Raw genomic sequence first — 15107 nt, 5'->3', positions numbered from 1 at the left:
AAAAGCTTACGGCACCTGGTATTCCCAGGCGGTCTCCCATCCAAGTACTAACCAGGCCCGACCCTGCTTAGCTTCCGAGATCAGACGAGATCGGGCGCGCTCAGGGTGGTGTGGCCGTAAGCCACAGCGGCTGCTGAAGACAGACCCTTTATACGTGCCAAAATAACACTGGCAGATCTGTTATTTCACATAGCAATCAACAATAATGGGGATTTTCTCTAACAGTCAACAGCAAAACTAAGAAATAACTACTCCACCCAACAAGAATTTTCCGTATGGCCTGATCAAACATTTGGCTCTGTTCCAAGTCCATTTTCGTCCGAAATTGCTCAAAACGTACATCGGTGAGCCACACGTCCTTGTGGACGACGTATTGGGTCATTGTGCCCAAAACCCAGACTGCGCTCATTCATTCGGCAGCAGTGCAGACTTTACAGAGGTGACTTTCCAGCGCCTAATACCCGATTGCCGAAAGCGACGTGACATAAAACAGAAGTGCAAAACAGAGCGTGAAATACAGGCTGCAAAATAAAAGTAGTTTTGGCGTGCCCTGTCTCAACTACAGAGGAAGCGGCATTCTGCTGCTGTAAGATAGGCAGAAGAAAAAGCTTACGGCACCTGGTATTCCCAGGCGGTCTCCCATCCAAGTACTAACCAGGCCCGACCCTGCTTAGCTTCCGAGATCAGACGAGATCGGGCGCGCTCAGGGTGGTGTGGCCGTAAGCCACAGCGGCTGCTGAAGACAGACCCTTTATACGTGCCAAAATAACACTGGCAGATCTGTTATTTCACATAGCAATCAACAATAATGGGGATTTTCTCTAACAGTCAACAGCAAAACTAAGAAATAACTACTCCACCCAACAAGAATTTTCCGTATGGCCTGATCAAACATTTGGCTCTGTTCCAAGTCCATTTTCGTCCGAAATTGCTCAAAACGTACATCGGTGAGCCACACGTCCTTGTGGACGACGTATTGGGTCATTGTGCCCAAAACCCAGACTGCGCTCATTCATTCGGCAGCAGTGCAGACTTTACAGAGGTGACTTTCCAGCGCCTAATACCCGATTGCCGAAAGCGACGTGACATAAAACAGAAGTGCAAAACAGAGCGTGAAATACAGGCTGCAAAATAAAAGTAGTTTTGGCGTGCCCTGTCTCAACTACAGAGGAAGCGGCATTCTGCTGCTGTAAGATAGGCAGGAAAAAGCTTACGGCACCTGGTATTCCCAGGCGGTCTCCCATCCAAGTACTAACCAGGCCCGACCCTGCTTAGCTTCCGAGATCAGACGAGATCGGGCGCGCTCAGGGTGGTGTGGCCGTAAGCCACAGCGGCTGCTGAAGACAGACCCTTTATACGTGCCAAAATAACACTGGCAGATCTGTTATTTCACATAGCAATCAACAATAATGGGGATTTTCTCTAACAGTCAACAGCAAAACTAAGAAATAACTACTCCACCCAACAAGAATTTTCCGTATGGCCTGATCAAACATTTGGCTCTGTTCCAAGTCCATTTTCGTCCGAAATTGCTCAAAACGTACAGCCACAGAGTTTGGTGTGATAGGACAAAAAGCTTACGGCACCTGGTATTCCCAGGCGGTCTCCCATCCAAGTACTAACCAGGCCCGACCCTGCTTAGCTTCCGAGATCAGACGAGATCGGGCGCGCTCAGGGTGGTGTGCCGTAAGCCACAGCGGCTGCTGAAGACAGACCCTTTATACGTGCCAAAATAACACTGGCAGATCTGTTATTTCACATAGCAATCAACAATAATGGGGATTTCTCTAACAGTCAACAGCAAAACTAAGAAATAACTACTCCACCCAACAAGAATTTTCCGTATGGCCTGATCAAACATTTGGCTCTGTTCCAAGTCCATTTTCGTCCGAAATTGCTCAAAACGTACATCGGTGAGCCACACGTCCTTGTGGACGACGTATTGGGTCATTGTGCCCAAAACCCAGACTGCGCTCATTCATTCGGCAGCAGTGCAGACTTTACAGAGGTGACTTTCCAGCGCCTAATACCCGATTGCCGAAAGCGACGTGACATAAAACAGAAGTGCAAAACAGAGCGTGAAATACAGGCTGCAAAATAAAAGTAGTTTTGGCGTGCCCTGTCTCAACTACAGAGGAAGCGGCATTCTGCTGCTGTAAGATAGGCAGGAAAAGATGGGACAAAAAGCTTACGGCACCTGGTATTCCCAGGCGGTCTCCCATCCAAGTACTAACCAGGCCCGACCCTGCTTAGCTTCCGAGATCAGACGAGATCGGGCGCGCTCAGGGTGGTGTGGCCGTAAGCCACAGCGGCTGCTGAAGACAGACCCTTTATACGTGCCAAAATAACACTGGCAGATCTGTTATTTCACATAGCAATCAACAATAATGGGGATTTTCTCTAACAGTCAACAGCAAAACTAAGAAATAACTACTCCACCCAACAAGAATTTTCCGTATGGCCTGATCAAACATTTGGCTCTGTTCCAAGTCCATTTTCGTCCGAAATTGCTCAAAACGTACATCGGTGAGCCACACGTCCTTGTGGACGACGTATTGGGTCATTGTGCCCAAAACCCAGACTGCGCTCATTCATTCGGCAGCAGTGCAGACTTTACAGAGGTGACTTTCCAGCGCCTGATACCCGATTGCCGAAAGCGACGTGACATAAAACAGAAGTGCAAAACAGAGCGTGAAATACAGGCTGCAAAATAAAAGTAGTTTTGGCGTGCCCTGTCTCAACTACAGAGGAAGCGGCATTCTGCTGCTGTAAGATAGGCAGGAAAAGATGGGGACAAAAAGCTTACGGCACCTGGTATTCCCAGGCGGTCTCCCATCCAAGTACTAACCAGGCCCGACCCTGCTTAGCTTCCGAGATCAGACGAGATCGGGCGCGCTCAGGGTGGTGTGGCCGTAAGCCACAGCGGCTGCTGAAGACAGACCCTTTATACGTGCCAAAATAACACTGGCAGATCTGTTATTTCACATAGCAATCAACAATAATGGGGATTTTCTCTAACAGTCAACAGCAAAACTAAGAAATAACTACTCCACCCAACAAGAATTTTCCGTATGGCCTGATCAAACATTTGGCTCTGTTCCAAGTCCATTTTCGTCCGAAATTGCTCAAAACGTACATCGGTGAGCCACACGTCCTTGTGGACGACGTATTGGGTCATTGTGCCCAAAACCCAGACTGCGCTCATTCATTCGGCAGCAGTGCAGACTTTACAGAGGTGACTTTCCAGCGCCTAATACCCGATTGCCGAAAGCGACGTGACATAAAACAGAAGTGCAAAACAGAGCGTGAAATACAGGCTGCAAAATAAAAGTAGTTTTGGCGTGCCCTGTCTCAACTACAGAGGAAGCGGCATTCTGCTGCTGTAAGATAGGCAGGACAAAAAGCTTACGGCACCTGGTATTCCCAGGCGGTCTCCCATCCAAGTACTAACCAGGCCCGACCCTGCTTAGCTTCCGAGATCAGACGAGATCGGGCGCGCTCAGGGTGGTGTGGCCGTAAGCCACAGCGGCTGCTGAAGACAGACCCTTTATACGTGCCAAAATAACACTGGCAGATCTGTTATTTCACATAGCAATCAACAATAATGGGGATTTTCTCTAACAGTCAACAGCAAAACTAAGAAATAACTACTCCACCCAACAAGAATTTTCCGTATGGCCTGATCAAACATTTGGCTCTGTTCCAAGTCCATTTTCGTCCGAAATTGCTCAAAACGTACATCGGTGAGCCACACGTCCTTGTGGACGACGTATTGGGTCATTGTGCCCAAAACCCAGACTGCGCTCATTCATTCGGCAGCAGTGCAGACTTTACAGAGGTGACTTTCCAGCGCCTAATACCCGATTGCCGAAAGCGACGTGACATAAAACAGAAGTGCAAAACAGAGCGTGAAATACAGGCTGCAAAATAAAAGTAGTTTTGGCGTGCCCTGTCTCAACTACAGAGGAAGCGGCATTCTGCTGCTGTAAGATAGGCAGGAAAAAGCTTACGGCACCTGGTATTCCCAGGCGGTCTCCCATCCAAGTACTAACCAGGCCCGACCCTGCTTAGCTTCCGAGATCAGACGAGATCGGGCGCGCTCAGGGTGGTGTGGCCGTAAGCCACAGCGGCTGCTGAAGACAGACCCTTTATACGTGCCAAAATAACACTGGCAGATCTGTTATTTCACATAGCAATCAACAATAATGGGGATTTTCTCTAACAGTCAACAGCAAAACTAAGAAATAACTACTCCACCCAACAAGAATTTTCCGTATGGCCTGATCAAACATTTGGCTCTGTTCCAAGTCCATTTTCGTCCGAAATTGCTCAAAACGTACATCGGTGAGCCACACGTCCTTGTGGACGACGTATTGGGTCATTGTGCCCATAGGGACAAAAAGCTTACGGCACCTGGTATTCCCAGGCGGTCTCCCATCCAAGTACTAACCAGGCCCGACCCTGCTTAGCTTCCGAGATCAGACGAGATCGGGCGCGCTCAGGGTGGTGTGGCCGTAAGCCACAGCGGCTGCTGAAGACAGACCCTTTATACGTGCCAAAATAACACTGGCAGATCTGTTATTTCACATAGCAATCAACAATAATGGGGATTTTCTCTAACAGTCAACAGCAAAACTAAGAAATAACTACTCCACCCAACAAGAATTTTCCGTATGGCCTGATCAAACATTTGGCTCTGTTCCAAGTCCATTTTCGTCCGAAATTGCTCAAAACGTACATCGGTGAGCCACACGTCCTTGTGGACGACGTATTGGGTCATTGTGCCCAAAACCCAGACTGCGCTCATTCATTCGGCAGCAGTGCAGACTTTACAGAGGTGACTTTCCAGCGCCTAATACCCGATTGCCGAAAGCGACGTGACATAAAACAGAAGTGCAAAACAGAGCGTGAAATACAGGCTGCAAAATAAAAGTAGTTTTGGCGTGCCCTGTCTCAACTACAGAGGAAGCGGCATTCTGCTGCTGTAAGATAGGCAGGAAAAGATGGGACAAAAAGCTTACGGCACCTGGTATTCCCAGGCGGTCTCCCATCCAAGTACTAACCAGGCCCGACCCTGCTTAGCTTCCGAGATCAGACGAGATCGGGCGCGCTCAGGGTGGTGTGGCCGTAAGCCACAGCGGCTGCTGAAGACAGACCCTTTATACGTGCCAAAATAACACTGGCAGATCTGTTATTTCACATAGCAATCAACAATAATGGGGATTTTCTCTAACAGTCAACAGCAAAACTAAGAAATAACTACTCCACCCAACAAGAATTTTCCGTATGGCCTGATCAAACATTTGGCTCTGTTCCAAGTCCATTTTCGTCCGAAATTGCTCAAAACGTACATCGGTGAGCCACACGTCCTTGTGGACGACGTATTGGGTCATTGTGCCCAAAACCCAGACTGCGCTCATTCATTCGGCAGCAGTGCAGACTTTACAGAGGTGACTTTCCAGCGCCTGATACCCGATTGCCGAAAGCGACGTGACATAAAACAGAAGTGCAAAACAGAGCGTGAAATACAGGCTGCAAAATAAAAGTAGTTTTGGCGTGCCCTGTCTCAACTACAGAGGAAGCGGCATTCTGCTGCTGTAAGATAGGCAGGAAAAGATGGGGACAAAAAGCTTACGGCACCTGGTATTCCCAGGCGGTCTCCCATCCAAGTACTAACCAGGCCCGACCCTGCTTAGCTTCCGAGATCAGACGAGATCGGGCGCGCTCAGGGTGGTGTGGCCGTAAGCCACAGCGGCTGCTGAAGACAGACCCTTTATACGTGCCAAAATAACACTGGCAGATCTGTTATTTCACATAGCAATCAACAATAATGGGGATTTTCTCTAACAGTCAACAGCAAAACTAAGAAATAACTACTCCACCCAACAAGAATTTTCCGTATGGCCTGATCAAACATTTGGCTCTGTTCCAAGTCCATTTTCGTCCGAAATTGCTCAAAACGTACATCGGTGAGCCACACGTCCTTGTGGACGACGTATTGGGTCATTGTGCCCAAAACCCAGACTGCGCTCATTCATTCGGCAGCAGTGCAGACTTTACAGAGGTGACTTTCCAGCGCCTAATACCCGATTGCCGAAAGCGACGTGACATAAAACAGAAGTGCAAAACAGAGCGTGAAATACAGGCTGCAAAATAAAAGTAGTTTTGGCGTGCCCTGTCTCAACTACAGAGGAAGCGGCATTCTGCTGCTGTAAGATAGGCAGGAAAGATGGGACAAAAAGCTTACGGCACCTGGTATTCCCAGGCGGTCTCCCATCCAAGTACTAACCAGGCCCGACCCTGCTTAGCTTCCGAGATCAGACGAGATCGGGCGCGCTCAGGGTGGTGTGGCCGTAAGCCACAGCGGCTGCTGAAGACAGACCCTTTATACGTGCCAAAATAACACTGGCAGATCTGTTATTTCACATAGCAATCAACAATAATGGGGATTTTCTCTAACAGTCAACAGCAAAACTAAGAAATAACTACTCCACCCAACAAGAATTTTCCGTATGGCCTGATCAAACATTTGGCTCTGTTCCAAGTCCATTTTCGTCCGAAATTGCTCAAAACGTACATCGGTGAGCCACACGTCCTTGTGGACGACGTATTGGGTCATTGTGCCCAAAACCCAGACTGCGCTCATTCATTCGGCAGCAGTGCAGACTTTACAGAGGTGACTTTCCAGCGCCTAATACCCGATTGCCGAAAGCGACGTGACATAAAACAGAAGTGCAAAACAGAGCGTGAAATACAGGCTGCAAAATAAAAGTAGTTTTGGCGTGCCCTGTCTCAACTACAGAGGAAGCGGCATTCTGCTGCTGTAAGATAGGCAGGAAAAGATGGGACAAAAAGCTTACGGCACCTGGTATTCCCAGGCGGTCTCCCATCCAAGTACTAACCAGGCCCGACCCTGCTTAGCTTCCGAGATCAGACGAGATCGGGCGCGCTCAGGGTGGTGTGGCCGTAAGCCACAGCGGCTGCTGAAGACAGACCCTTTATACGTGCCAAAATAACACTGGCAGATCTGTTATTTCACATAGCAATCAACAATAATGGGGATTTTCTCTAACAGTCAACAGCAAAACTAAGAAATAACTACTCCACCCAACAAGAATTTTCCGTATGGCCTGATCAAACATTTGGCTCTGTTCCAAGTCCATTTTCGTCCGAAATTGCTCAAAACGTACATCGGTGAGCCACACGTCCTTGTGGACGACGTATTGGGTCATTGTGCCCAAAACCCAGACTGCGCTCATTCATTCGGCAGCAGTGCAGACTTTACAGAGGTGACTTTCCAGCGCCTAATACCCGATTGCCGAAAGCGACGTGACATAAAACAGAAGTGCAAAACAGAGCGTGAAATACAGGCTGCAAAATAAAAGTAGTTTTGGCGTGCCCTGTCTCAACTACAGAGGAAGCGGCATTCTGCTGCTGTAAGATAGGGACAAAAAGCTTACGGCACCTGGTATTCCCAGGCGGTCTCCCATCCAAGTACTAACCAGGCCCGACCCTGCTTAGCTTCCGAGATCAGACGAGATCGGGCGCGCTCAGGGTGGTGTGGCCGTAAGCCACAGCGGCTGCTGAAGACAGACCCTTTATACGTGCCAAAATAACACTGGCAGATCTGTTATTTCACATAGCAATCAACAATAATGGGGATTTTCTCTAACAGTCAACAGCAAAACTAAGAAATAACTACTCCACCCAACAAGAATTTTCCGTATGGCCTGATCAAACATTTGGCTCTGTTCCAAGTCCATTTTCGTCCGAAATTGCTCAAAACGTACATCGGTGAGCCACACGTCCTTGTGGACGACGTATTGGGTCATTGTGCCCAAAACCCAGACTGCGCTCATTCATTCGGCAGCAGTGCAGACTTTACAGAGGTGACTTTCCAGCGCCTGATACCCGATTGCCGAAAGCGACGTGACATAAAACAGAAGTGCAAAACAGAGCGTGAAATACAGGCTGCAAAATAAAAGTAGTTTTGGCGTGCCCTGTCTCAACTACAGAGGAAGCGGCATTCTGCTGCTGTAAGATAGCAGGGACAAAAAGCTTACGGCACCTGGTATTCCCAGGCGGTCTCCCATCCAAGTACTAACCAGGCCCGACCCTGCTTAGCTTCCGAGATCAGACGAGATCGGGCGCGCTCAGGGTGGTGTGGCCGTAAGCCACAGCGGCTGCTGAAGACAGACCCTTTATACGTGCCAAAATAACACTGGCAGATCTGTTATTTCACATAGCAATCAACAATAATGGGGATTTTCTCTAACAGTCAACAGCAAAACTAAGAAATAACTACTCCACCCAACAAGAATTTTCCGTATGGCCTGATCAAACATTTGGCTCTGTTCCAAGTCCATTTTCGTCCGAAATTGCTCAAAACGTACATCGGTGAGCCACACGTCCTTGTGGACGACGTATTGGGTCATTGTGCCCAAAACCCAGACTGCGCTCATTCATTCGGCAGCAGTGCAGACTTTACAGAGGTGACTTTCCAGCGCCTGATACCCGATTGCCGAAAGCGACGTGACATAAAACAGAAGTGCAAAACAGAGCGTGAAATACAGGCTGCAAAATAAAAGTAGTTTTGGCGTGCCCTGTCTCAACTACAGAGGAAGCGGCATTCTGCTGCTGTAAGATAGGCAGGAAAAGATGGGGACAAAAAGCTTACGGCACCTGGTATTCCCAGGCGGTCTCCCATCCAAGTACTAACCAGGCCCGACCCTGCTTAGCTTCCGAGATCAGACGAGATCGGGCGCGCTCAGGGTGGTGTGGCCGTAAGCCACAGCGGCTGCTGAAGACAGACCCTTTATACGTGCCAAAATAACACTGGCAGATCTGTTATTTCACATAGCAATCAACAATAATGGGGATTTTCTCTAACAGTCAACAGCAAAACTAAGAAATAACTACTCCACCCAACAAGAATTTTCCGTATGGCCTGATCAAACATTTGGCTCTGTTCCAAGTCCATTTTCGTCCGAAATTGCTCAAAACGTACATCGGTGAGCCACACGTCCTTGTGGACGACGTATTGGGTCATTGTGCCCAAAACCCAGACTGCGCTCATTCATTCGGCAGCAGTGCAGACTTTACAGAGGTGACTTTCCAGCGCCTAATACCCGATTGCCGAAAGCGACGTGACATAAAACAGAAGTGCAAAACAGAGCGTGAAATACAGGCTGCAAAATAAAAGTAGTTTTGGCGTGCCCTGTCTCAACTACAGAGGAAGCGGCATTCTGCTGCTGTAAGATAGGGACAAAAAGCTTACGGCACCTGGTATTCCCAGGCGGTCTCCCATCCAAGTACTAACCAGGCCCGACCCTGCTTAGCTTCCGAGATCAGACGAGATCGGGCGCGCTCAGGGTGGTGTGGCCGTAAGCCACAGCGGCTGCTGAAGACAGACCCTTTATACGTGCCAAAATAACACTGGCAGATCTGTTATTTCACATAGCAATCAACAATAATGGGGATTTTCTCTAACAGTCAACAGCAAAACTAAGAAATAACTACTCCACCCAACAAGAATTTTCCGTATGGCCTGATCAAACATTTGGCTCTGTTCCAAGTCCATTTTCGTCCGAAATTGCTCAAAACGTACATCGGTGAGCCACACGTCCTTGTGGACGACGTATTGGGTCATTGTGCCCAAAACCCAGACTGCGCTCATTCATTCGGCAGCAGTGCAGACTTTACAGAGGTGACTTTCCAGCGCCTAATACCCGATTGCCGAAAGCGACGTGACATAAAACAGAAGTGCAAAACAGAGCGTGAAATACAGGCTGCAAAATAAAAGTAGTTTTGGCGTGCCCTGTCTCAACTACAGAGGAAGCGGCATTCTGCTGCTGTAAGATAGGGACAAAAAGCTTACGGCACCTGGTATTCCCAGGCGGTCTCCCATCCAAGTACTAACCAGGCCCGACCCTGCTTAGCTTCCGAGATCAGACGAGATCGGGCGCGCTCAGGGTGGTGTGGCCGTAAGCCACAGCGGCTGCTGAAGACAGACCCTTTATACGTGCCAAAATAACACTGGCAGATCTGTTATTTCACATAGCAATCAACAATAATGGGGATTTTCTCTAACAGTCAACAGCAAAACTAAGAAATAACTACTCCACCCAACAAGAATTTTCCGTATGGCCTGATCAAACATTTGGCTCTGTTCCAAGTCCATTTTCGTCCGAAATTGCTCAAAACGTACATCGGTGAGCCACACGTCCTTGTGGACGACGTATTGGGTCATTGTGCCCAAAACCCAGACTGCGCTCATTCATTCGGCAGCAGTGCAGACTTTACAGAGGTGACTTTCCAGCGCCTGATACCCGATTGCCGAAAGCGACGTGACATAAAACAGAAGTGCAAAACAGAGCGTGAAATACAGGCTGCAAAATAAAAGTAGTTTTGGCGTGCCCTGTCTCAACTACAGAGGAAGCGGCATTCTGCTGCTGTAAGATAGGGGACAAAAAGCTTACGGCACCTGGTATTCCCAGGCGGTCTCCCATCCAAGTACTAACCAGGCCCGACCCTGCTTAGCTTCCGAGATCAGACGAGATCGGGCGCGCTCAGGGTGGTGTGGCCGTAAGCCACAGCGGCTGCTGAAGACAGACCCTTTATACGTGCCAAAATAACACTGGCAGATCTGTTATTTCACATAGCAATCAACAATAATGGGGATTTTCTCTAACAGTCAACAGCAAAACTAAGAAATAACTACTCCACCCAACAAGAATTTTCCGTATGGCCTGATCAAACATTTGGCTCTGTTCCAAGTCCATTTTCGTCCGAAATTGCTCAAAACGTACATCGGTGAGCCACACGTCCTTGTGGACGACGTATTGGGTCATTGTGCCCAAAACCCAGACTGCGCTCATTCATTCGGCAGCAGTGCAGACTTTACAGAGGTGACTTTCCAGCGCCTAATACCCGATTGCCGAAAGCGACGTGACATAAAACAGAAGTGCAAAACAGAGCGTGAAATACAGGCTGCAAAATAAAAGTAGTTTTGGCGTGCCCTGTCTCAACTACAGAGGAAGCGGCATTCTGCTGCTGTAAGATAGGCAGGAAAAGATGGGGACAAAAAGCTTACGGCACCTGGTATTCCCAGGCGGTCTCCCATCCAAGTACTAACCAGGCCCGACCCTGCTTAGCTTCCGAGATCAGACGAGATCGGGCGCGCTCAGGGTGGTGTGGCCGTAAGCCACAGCGGCTGCTGAAGACAGACCCTTTATACGTGCCAAAATAACACTGGCAGATCTGTTATTTCACATAGCAATCAACAATAATGGGGATTTTCTCTAACAGTCAACAGCAAAACTAAGAAATAACTACTCCACCCAACAAGAATTTTCCGTATGGCCTGATCAAACATTTGGCTCTGTTCCAAGTCCATTTTCGTCCGAAATTGCTCAAAACGTACATCGGTGAGCCACACGTCCTTGTGGACGACGTATTGGGTCATTGTGCCCAAAACCCAGACTGCGCTCATTCATTCGGCAGCAGTGCAGACTTTACAGAGGTGACTTTCCAGCGCCTAATACCCGATTGCCGAAAGCGACGTGACATAAAACAGAAGTGCAAAACAGAGCGTGAAATACAGGCTGCAAAATAAAAGTAGTTTTGGCGTGCCCTGTCTCAACTACAGAGGAAGCGGCATTCTGCTGCTGTAAGATAGGCAGGAAAAGATGGGACAAAAAGCTTACGGCACCTGGTATTCCCAGGCGGTCTCCCATCCAAGTACTAACCAGGCCCGACCCTGCTTAGCTTCCGAGATCAGACGAGATCGGGCGCGCTCAGGGTGGTGTGGCCGTAAGCCACAGCGGCTGCTGAAGACAGACCCTTTATACGTGCCAAAATAACACTGGCAGATCTGTTATTTCACATAGCAATCAACAATAATGGGGATTTTCTCTAACAGTCAACAGCAAAACTAAGAAATAACTACTCCACCCAACAAGAATTTTCCGTATGGCCTGATCAAACATTTGGCTCTGTTCCAAGTCCATTTTCGTCCGAAATTGCTCAAAACGTACATCGGTGAGCCACACGTCCTTGTGGACGACGTATTGGGTCATTGTGCCCAAAACCCAGACTGCGCTCATTCATTCGGCAGCAGTGCAGACTTTACAGAGGTGACTTTCCAGCGCCTAATACCCGATTGCCGAAAGCGACGTGACATAAAACAGAAGTGCAAAACAGAGCGTGAAATACAGGCTGCAAAATAAAAGTAGTTTTGGCGTGCCCTGTCTCAACTACAGAGGAAGCGGCATTCTGCTGCTGTAAGATAGGGACAAAAAGCTTACGGCACCTGGTATTCCCAGGCGGTCTCCCATCCAAGTACTAACCAGGCCCGACCCTGCTTAGCTTCCGAGATCAGACGAGATCGGGCGCGCTCAGGGTGGTGTGGCCGTAAGCCACAGCGGCTGCTGAAGACAGACCCTTTATACGTGCCAAAATAACACTGGCAGATCTGTTATTTCACATAGCAATCAACAATAATGGGGATTTTCTCTAACAGTCAACAGCAAAACTAAGAAATAACTACTCCACCCAACAAGAATTTTCCGTATGGCCTGATCAAACATTTGGCTCTGTTCCAAGTCCATTTTCGTCCGAAATTGCTCAAAACGTACATCGGTGAGCCACACGTCCTTGTGGACGACGTATTGGGTCATTGTGCCCAAAACCCAGACTGCGCTCATTCATTCGGCAGCAGTGCAGACTTTACAGAGGTGACTTTCCAGCGCCTAATACCCGATTGCCGAAAGCGACGTGACATAAAACAGAAGTGCAAAACAGAGCGTGAAATACAGGCTGCAAAATAAAAGTAGTTTTGGCGTGCCCTGTCTCAACTACAGAGGAAGCGGCATTCTGCTGCTGTAAGATAGGCAGGAAAAGATGGGGACAAAAAGCTTACGGCACCTGGTATTCCCAGGCGGTCTCCCATCCAAGTACTAACCAGGCCCGACCCTGCTTAGCTTCCGAGATCAGACGAGATCGGGCGCGCTCAGGGTGGTGTGGCCGTAAGCCACAGCGGCTGCTGAAGACAGACCCTTTATACGTGCCAAAATAACACTGGCAGATCTGTTATTTCACATAGCAATCAACAATAATGGGGATTTTCTCTAACAGTCAACAGCAAAACTAAGAAATAACTACTCCACCCAACAAGAATTTTCCGTATGGCCTGATCAAACATTTGGCTCTGTTCCAAGTCCATTTTCGTCCGAAATTGCTCAAAACGTACATCGGTGAGCCACACGTCCTTGTGGACGACGTATTGGGTCATTGTGCCCAAAACCCAGACTGCGCTCATTCATTCGGCAGCAGTGCAGACTTTACAGAGGTGACTTTCCAGCGCCTAATACCCGATTGCCGAAAGCGACGTGACATAAAACAGAAGTGCAAAACAGAGCGTGAAATACAGGCTGCAAAATAAAAGTAGTTTTGGCGTGCCCTGTCTCAACTACAGAGGAAGCGGCATTCTGCTGCTGTAAGATAGGCAGGAAAGATGGGACAAAAAGCTTACGGCACCTGGTATTCCCAGGCGGTCTCCCATCCAAGTACTAACCAGGCCCGACCCTGCTTAGCTTCCGAGATCAGACGAGATCGGGCGCGCTCAGGGTGGTGTGGCCGTAAGCCACAGCGGCTGCTGAAGACAGACCCTTTATACGTGCCAAAATAACACTGGCAGATCTGTTATTTCACATAGCAATCAACAATAATGGGGATTTTCTCTAACAGTCAACAGCAAAACTAAGAAATAACTACTCCACCCAACAAGAATTTTCCGTATGGCCTGATCAAACATTTGGCTCTGTTCCAAGTCCATTTTCGTCCGAAATTGCTCAAAACGTACATCGGTGAGCCACACGTCCTTGTGGACGACGTATTGGGTCATTGTGCCCAAAACCCAGACTGCGCTCATTCATTCGGCAGCAGTGCAGACTTTACAGAGGTGACTTTCCAGCGCCTGATACCCGATTGCCGAAAGCGACGTGACATAAAACAGAAGTGCAAAACAGAGCGTGAAATACAGGCTGCAAAATAAAAGTAGTTTTGGCGTGCCCTGTCTCAACTACAGAGGAAGCGGCATTCTGCTGCTGTAAGATAGGCAGGAAAAGATGGGACAAAAAGCTTACGGCACCTGGTATTCCCAGGCGGTCTCCCATCCAAGTACTAACCAGGCCCGACCCTGCTTAGCTTCCGAGATCAGACGAGATCGGGCGCGCTCAGGGTGGTGTGGCCGTAAGCCACAGCGGCTGCTGAAGACAGACCCTTTATACGTGCCAAAATAACACTGGCAGATCTGTTATTTCACATAGCAATCAACAATAATGGGGATTTTCTCTAACAGTCAACAGCAAAACTAAGAAATAACTACTCCACCCAACAAGAATTTTCCGTATGGCCTGATCAAACATTTGGCTCTGTTCCAAGTCCATTTTCGTCCGAAATTGCTCAAAACGTACATCGGTGAGCCACACGTCCTTGTGGACGACGTATTGGGTCATTGTGCCCAAAACCCAGACTGCGCTCATTCATTCGGCAGCAGTGCAGACTTTACAGAGGTGACTTTCCAGCGCCTGATACCCGATTGCCGAAAGCGACGTGACATAAAACAGAAGTGCAAAACAGAGCGTGAAATACAGGCTGCAAAATAAAAGTAGTTTTGGCGTGCCCTGTCTCAACTACAGAGGAAGCGGCATTCTGCTGCTGTAAGATAGGGACAAAAAGCTTACGGCACCTGGTATTCCCAGGCGGTCTCCCATCCAAGTACTAACCAGGCCCGACCCTGCTTAGCTTCCGAGATCAGACGAGATCGGGCGCGCTCAGGGTGGTGTGGCCGTAAGCCACAGCGGCTGCTGAAGACAGACCCTTTATACGTGCCAAAATAACACTGGCAGATCTGTTATTTCACATAGCAATCAACAATAATGGGGATTTTCTCTAACAGTCAACAGCAAAACTAAGAAATAACTACTCCACCCAACAAGAATTTTCCGTATGGCCTGATCAAACATTTGGCTCTGTTCCAAGTCCATTTTCGTCCGAAATTGCTCAAAACGTACATCGGTGAGCCACACGTCCTTGTGGACGACGTA

At 48.5% G+C, this 15107-nt stretch overlaps 26 non-coding genes across 26 annotated transcripts; all 26 read right to left on the bottom strand.

Annotated features, from left to right (window-relative positions):
- Nucleotides 1-3: 3 nt before the first annotated feature.
- LOC127139743 (5S ribosomal RNA) lies at nucleotides 4-122 on the bottom strand. The gene has a single exon (XR_007810102.1). It is a non-coding gene; the product is annotated as a 5S ribosomal RNA (ribosomal RNA).
- A 484-nt stretch (nucleotides 123-606) lies between these two features.
- On the bottom strand, nucleotides 607-725 carry LOC127139742 (5S ribosomal RNA). The gene has a single exon (XR_007810101.1). It is a non-coding gene; the product is annotated as a 5S ribosomal RNA (ribosomal RNA).
- A 482-nt stretch (nucleotides 726-1207) lies between these two features.
- On the bottom strand, nucleotides 1208-1326 carry LOC127139741 (5S ribosomal RNA). The gene has a single exon (XR_007810100.1). It is a non-coding gene; the product is annotated as a 5S ribosomal RNA (ribosomal RNA).
- Nucleotides 1327-1574: 248 nt separating this feature from the next.
- LOC127139745 (5S ribosomal RNA) lies at nucleotides 1575-1692 on the bottom strand. The gene has a single exon (XR_007810104.1). It is a non-coding gene; the product is annotated as a 5S ribosomal RNA (ribosomal RNA).
- Nucleotides 1693-2185: 493 nt separating this feature from the next.
- LOC127139740 (5S ribosomal RNA) lies at nucleotides 2186-2304 on the bottom strand. Its single transcript, XR_007810099.1, has one exon. It is a non-coding gene; the product is annotated as a 5S ribosomal RNA (ribosomal RNA).
- A 495-nt stretch (nucleotides 2305-2799) lies between these two features.
- Nucleotides 2800-2918, bottom strand: LOC127139739 (5S ribosomal RNA). The gene has a single exon (XR_007810098.1). It is a non-coding gene; the product is annotated as a 5S ribosomal RNA (ribosomal RNA).
- A 484-nt stretch (nucleotides 2919-3402) lies between these two features.
- Nucleotides 3403-3521, bottom strand: LOC127139738 (5S ribosomal RNA). Its single transcript, XR_007810097.1, has one exon. It is a non-coding gene; the product is annotated as a 5S ribosomal RNA (ribosomal RNA).
- Nucleotides 3522-4003: 482 nt separating this feature from the next.
- Nucleotides 4004-4122, bottom strand: LOC127139737 (5S ribosomal RNA). Its single transcript, XR_007810096.1, has one exon. It is a non-coding gene; the product is annotated as a 5S ribosomal RNA (ribosomal RNA).
- A 279-nt stretch (nucleotides 4123-4401) lies between these two features.
- On the bottom strand, nucleotides 4402-4520 carry LOC127139736 (5S ribosomal RNA). Its single transcript, XR_007810095.1, has one exon. It is a non-coding gene; the product is annotated as a 5S ribosomal RNA (ribosomal RNA).
- Nucleotides 4521-5014: 494 nt separating this feature from the next.
- LOC127139735 (5S ribosomal RNA) lies at nucleotides 5015-5133 on the bottom strand. Its single transcript, XR_007810094.1, has one exon. It is a non-coding gene; the product is annotated as a 5S ribosomal RNA (ribosomal RNA).
- Nucleotides 5134-5628: 495 nt separating this feature from the next.
- LOC127139734 (5S ribosomal RNA) lies at nucleotides 5629-5747 on the bottom strand. Its single transcript, XR_007810093.1, has one exon. It is a non-coding gene; the product is annotated as a 5S ribosomal RNA (ribosomal RNA).
- Nucleotides 5748-6240: 493 nt separating this feature from the next.
- LOC127139732 (5S ribosomal RNA) lies at nucleotides 6241-6359 on the bottom strand. Its single transcript, XR_007810091.1, has one exon. It is a non-coding gene; the product is annotated as a 5S ribosomal RNA (ribosomal RNA).
- A 494-nt stretch (nucleotides 6360-6853) lies between these two features.
- LOC127139731 (5S ribosomal RNA) lies at nucleotides 6854-6972 on the bottom strand. Its single transcript, XR_007810090.1, has one exon. It is a non-coding gene; the product is annotated as a 5S ribosomal RNA (ribosomal RNA).
- A 481-nt stretch (nucleotides 6973-7453) lies between these two features.
- LOC127139730 (5S ribosomal RNA) lies at nucleotides 7454-7572 on the bottom strand. The gene has a single exon (XR_007810089.1). It is a non-coding gene; the product is annotated as a 5S ribosomal RNA (ribosomal RNA).
- A 484-nt stretch (nucleotides 7573-8056) lies between these two features.
- On the bottom strand, nucleotides 8057-8175 carry LOC127139729 (5S ribosomal RNA). Its single transcript, XR_007810088.1, has one exon. It is a non-coding gene; the product is annotated as a 5S ribosomal RNA (ribosomal RNA).
- Nucleotides 8176-8670: 495 nt separating this feature from the next.
- Nucleotides 8671-8789, bottom strand: LOC127139728 (5S ribosomal RNA). Its single transcript, XR_007810087.1, has one exon. It is a non-coding gene; the product is annotated as a 5S ribosomal RNA (ribosomal RNA).
- Nucleotides 8790-9270: 481 nt separating this feature from the next.
- Nucleotides 9271-9389, bottom strand: LOC127139727 (5S ribosomal RNA). The gene has a single exon (XR_007810086.1). It is a non-coding gene; the product is annotated as a 5S ribosomal RNA (ribosomal RNA).
- A 481-nt stretch (nucleotides 9390-9870) lies between these two features.
- Nucleotides 9871-9989, bottom strand: LOC127139726 (5S ribosomal RNA). The gene has a single exon (XR_007810085.1). It is a non-coding gene; the product is annotated as a 5S ribosomal RNA (ribosomal RNA).
- Nucleotides 9990-10471: 482 nt separating this feature from the next.
- On the bottom strand, nucleotides 10472-10590 carry LOC127139725 (5S ribosomal RNA). Its single transcript, XR_007810084.1, has one exon. It is a non-coding gene; the product is annotated as a 5S ribosomal RNA (ribosomal RNA).
- Nucleotides 10591-11085: 495 nt separating this feature from the next.
- Nucleotides 11086-11204, bottom strand: LOC127139724 (5S ribosomal RNA). The gene has a single exon (XR_007810083.1). It is a non-coding gene; the product is annotated as a 5S ribosomal RNA (ribosomal RNA).
- A 494-nt stretch (nucleotides 11205-11698) lies between these two features.
- LOC127139723 (5S ribosomal RNA) lies at nucleotides 11699-11817 on the bottom strand. The gene has a single exon (XR_007810082.1). It is a non-coding gene; the product is annotated as a 5S ribosomal RNA (ribosomal RNA).
- Nucleotides 11818-12298: 481 nt separating this feature from the next.
- LOC127139747 (5S ribosomal RNA) lies at nucleotides 12299-12417 on the bottom strand. The gene has a single exon (XR_007810106.1). It is a non-coding gene; the product is annotated as a 5S ribosomal RNA (ribosomal RNA).
- A 495-nt stretch (nucleotides 12418-12912) lies between these two features.
- LOC127139746 (5S ribosomal RNA) lies at nucleotides 12913-13031 on the bottom strand. The gene has a single exon (XR_007810105.1). It is a non-coding gene; the product is annotated as a 5S ribosomal RNA (ribosomal RNA).
- A 493-nt stretch (nucleotides 13032-13524) lies between these two features.
- Nucleotides 13525-13643, bottom strand: LOC127139744 (5S ribosomal RNA). The gene has a single exon (XR_007810103.1). It is a non-coding gene; the product is annotated as a 5S ribosomal RNA (ribosomal RNA).
- A 494-nt stretch (nucleotides 13644-14137) lies between these two features.
- Nucleotides 14138-14256, bottom strand: LOC127139733 (5S ribosomal RNA). Its single transcript, XR_007810092.1, has one exon. It is a non-coding gene; the product is annotated as a 5S ribosomal RNA (ribosomal RNA).
- A 481-nt stretch (nucleotides 14257-14737) lies between these two features.
- LOC127139722 (5S ribosomal RNA) lies at nucleotides 14738-14856 on the bottom strand. The gene has a single exon (XR_007810081.1). It is a non-coding gene; the product is annotated as a 5S ribosomal RNA (ribosomal RNA).
- Between the last annotated feature and the right edge of the window lie 251 nt (nucleotides 14857-15107).

Source organism: Lates calcarifer, unplaced genomic scaffold, assembly GCF_001640805.2.
Source record: "Lates calcarifer isolate ASB-BC8 unplaced genomic scaffold, TLL_Latcal_v3 _unitig_2146_quiver_2830, whole genome shotgun sequence".
NCBI lineage: Eukaryota > Metazoa > Chordata > Actinopteri > Centropomidae > Lates > Lates calcarifer.
Note: the sequence above shows the minus strand (reverse complement) of the source record. Positions and strands in the feature narration are given on the sequence as shown.